The sequence below is a fragment of the Gymnoscopelus microlampas genome (assembly GCF_963454915.1).
Source record: "Gymnoscopelus microlampas genome assembly, chromosome: 24".
Taxonomy (NCBI): domain Eukaryota; kingdom Metazoa; phylum Chordata; class Actinopteri; order Myctophiformes; family Myctophidae; genus Gymnoscopelus; species Gymnoscopelus microlampas.
In genome coordinates, this window is record NC_139961.1 from 11888455 (window position 1) to 11892769 (window position 4315).

Below are 4315 nucleotides of genomic sequence, written 5' to 3' on the forward strand. Positions count from 1 at the left end.
TGTGTGTGTGTGTGAGAGAGAGAGAGAGAGAGAGAGAGAGAGAGAGAGAGAGAGAGAGAGAGAGAGAGAGAGAGAGAGAGAGAGAGATACCTTTGAGGTCTCATCCTCATGGGGATAAAGTGATGGAATATGGGTTTTGCCTATAAGTCGATAAATTAATTAAAAACTGACTGAAAGAGAGGGCCCCAGGAAAGAAACAACAATATAAAGAAAAAAAGATGATAAATTGTCCTAACATCTGGTCACATTGGCAATAGTTAACCATAGTGGTAGCATGTTTATTACCTTGTCAATTCAGTTTTCAGCCTATTCTGTAACTACATTCTTCCACATTATCGCTTTTACTGTCTTTGTGTGTGTGTGATTGATTGAATACTTTATTAGCAGTTTGCAAAAAAAAAAGCACAGCAAAGTACAGTTCAATACAAGGTCTGCTAAGAGGATTTTAAACCCAATAAAGCCTATATGGCTTGTTTCCATTGGGATCCTTTGTACTCAATTCATCGAAAAATGGTGTGTTTGGTGTGTGTGTGTGTGTGTGTGTGTGTGTGTGTGTGTGTGTGTGTGTGTGTGTGTGTGTGTGTATGTGTGTGTGTGTGTGTGTGTGTGTGTGTGTCTCTGTGTGCACACACACACACTCTAACTCTAACTGCACTCTCAGATTGATTGACTGTCCTTGACGTGAAACCAAAACGAACTGGGGCTGATGGCTTGAGAAGAGCTGTTTTCTGTGTAGACATGCTTCTGCTGCTGTGTTCCAAAACACCTCGCTCTGTGGCTGCCGTGGAGGGTGCAGCAACGTTCAGGGAAGAAAAAAAAAAAAGAGTGGATGTTCCAATCAGCTTCCATGGCAACGAGCCATGGTGGAAGGGGGGGGGGGAGGGGGATGAGGGGTTTGTGTAAGCTCTGCAAGCCCGATTTGCAGTTTGTCGTAGAACAGTGTCGTGCGCCGAATACTGCAGTTCTACAAGCTCACAGCATACCACATCACGAAGCACTCTTAGCTTGTAGATCGGCTAATTTTGACACTGTTGTACGGGTATAAATGAACCCATTAAGACTGGGAAAGCGTCTGTGTCATTTTTAGACTTAAGCTAAAAAGGCATTAGTTTATACTTTGGCTTTTCAAAAACACAGATATACAAGCTCATAGCTACTTTGTGCCGTGCTACAAGCTTGTAGATCTGCTATTTTTGAAAAATCTAGATGTTTTTTTACAAATATTTGAATATATATATATATATATATATATATATATATATATATATATATATATATATATATATATATATATATATATATATTAAATATATATTTAAACAAACATTTTTAAATCTTTGCTTCTGGGGGTCCCTGGAACTAAATATTTTGAGATGGGGGTCTGCGGCTGAATACATATAATTTTGGGAGTCCTTGACATGAAAAAGTTTGAGCACCACTGATACATAGCAACATAAGTTTTTCAGAAAACTTGATTTAGAAGACATTTGTAGAAAGGCCTCCTGGGTTAACCATGTAGGCTGGAGGAAAAGGTCTGCATTTCCAGACCAAAAACGAATGCTGTGAGGATGCCTGGAATTTGAACGCTGCTCGGTGATGGAGAAGCGAGGCGAAAACAGGCCGCTGCTGTGAATACTGGTGGTTCAAATAGGGCAATGTAGTTTTTGTACAGAGCAACTGTGCAGATATTATATCCAATTATGCTGTGCTATAGTCATGACCCCCAGGAGTCAGGACCTCAACTGTATAATCAATATTCACCCCCACCCACATACTGTAGCCTATAAACATTATTCATCATTCCTATCTACAGAATATCCTATATTTTTCACTCTTATTCGCATACAGATGGAGCCACTTCAAAAGTCCTGATTGTCCTGATCACTGGATGTGATCGCAACACCTTTGCTCCACCTCCAAGTTGAACTGTATAAATAAATCCAGCTTTAATATGATTTAATCCGCCCACGGCCAACCAGGCGGCTTTACTAACAGAATTCCATTAGAATTATAGGCCTACATATAGTTGTCTGTCAAATAGCTTGTTGTACAGATTGCCAGTTTGAGGTAACACAGTAACATAGTACACAGCCATAAACAGAAAATAAAAATTGAGCTTCCTGCTGTTAAAACAAAAGATAGATGCAGGATAGATCGATAGTTAGCTTGAACACATGTGGAGTCTTAGGCCAGATTCCAATGTGTGCAGCCTTGCTTCTAAGGCAACGATTCCCAACCTTGGTCTTTCAGTGCGAAGCAAAGGTGTATTGTTTATTTTTTCTACTAAAGTGTAGCTTGTGCAATGAGAAAAATGCACGTACTGTACAGTCGCATACTGTGTAGCTATGGACCATGGCTAGAGAAAACCCTATTGTTCCTTCTGACAGACAGAATGTAGCCACCAAGACTGGAACACCTCAGTTGCAATTTGACAACATTGCAAAAAGTCCACCCATTGATCAATAGATGATGGAAAGAGCTGAGGGAACAGCCCTTCTTTTTTTATGAACTAGTGAAATGCTGCCACCCTCTGGTGGAAAAACATAGGCCTAATGGGCTCTATGCACACCAGCCATATTTGAAAGAAATTGGGCCTCTTCCTTACTTCCTTCACAGGTCTTACCAATTATACTAATGAGGGCTCTGTTCCATATAGTATTTAATTTCAAGGACCCCCATAACTCACCCGTTCATTTGGTTCCATTTGTACACTCTCAGAGTAACACACACCCGTTTGGGACCATTTGGAATCCCCTCAAGGAACACCTCATTTTGAGACGGTGACCCACTGGTGTAGCAGAGTGTTTCCAGTGAGCCAAAATGCACAATATCAGCATCTTGACTCTGTTTGACCAGAATGGAACAGAGCCTTAATTAGTATAATTGGTAAGACCTGTGGGTAGAGGCACAATTTCTAACCAGTATGGCTGCTGGGCTCTGCATGGAGCCTATTGTTGCAAAATAATACAAAAGTCTAGGTTCTTTTTTTCTAGCAGCTATTGAAAAATGCAATCTGTAATAGTCCTTAACATTTTGCAAATATCCAACTGGATGAATACCTAACATGAAACCAACTTCAGCCGGTCTTTCAAGCTGTTGAATTTACCCTCTGTATGAAATGTACTAAATAAAGTTGCCTTGCTTTGAATCTAATTAATCCAAAACATAAAGGACCACAATTTCAACATACCTTCACATAATTGGTCCTCACTAATGCTCATTATAAAATTTCACTCTTTCTGTCTACTCACTTCTGTGTCTCGGAGAAGTCTGTGGACAGTTCAGAGTCAGTGTCATCATCTGTAGGAAGGTTCGGTTATTTCAAAGATTTCAATGTATTAATGCATGAACAATGGTTTCTATTTCAGCATGCTAACTTCTCAGGAAGAAAAAGGCTGTAGTTTCTACTAGCTTGGAATCACCATTGTGCATTGGAAGGCAGGATTCTGAGCTCTCCACAGCCCACCAATGAACATGCAGATGAGGGGACAGAAATTGTGCCATCTTATAATGAGCATTAATGAAGAACGACTATATGAAGATATGGTTGAAAATGGGTGAAGTGTTCCTTAAATATTAGAAAACCTTTTATTGGCACAAGAAAGCATGGCTTCCATGTGGATCTCAGAGGTGATAGATGACTGATTGGGTAGGACCTACACCATTTCCTTCTCAGGTTTCCTGCTGTCCGTAACTAGACGAGAACAAACAAACAAACAAAAAAACGATAAAGGTAAGGAGCTACATAATGATGTACATAGATGGCAAGTCAACTCTAGCATGCAAGTTATTAAGGTGGGTGAAAGCTTTTATACATTATATGGTTATTATACTGATATGGTCGGCTTTGCATAGAAGTGTTAATTGAGAACAGGAGATCAAATTCTACCAACTAAATTATGTCCATTAATGAACAGATATTCATGTGGATGAGAAAAGCATCAATGAGTCCTTGTTTGGGTGTGTTTTTAAGTTTGGCCAATGGAACAATGACAAAGGAAACTTGAAGGGCATGGCAGGATTTAAAGGAGCTTTAAGGAGGCTCAAAGGAATCACTTCACAGCATATGTTGTGTAGACAAATGTATATATACAGGCCAACCCAGGGTAGTGTCAGTGGGGTGCAGCTGCCAGAACATGAGGAAGCTTTGGGTTGAAATAGAGTTTGTACACGATAATAAAATATGTAATATCTGTAATATCTACAACATATGCTGTAAAGTTATTAATTTAAGCTTCCTTTAAGCTGCGTTCCTTTAAATCCTGCCATGCCCTTCAATATTGAATCAATCATCTCAATCATTTGATCTCCTCCT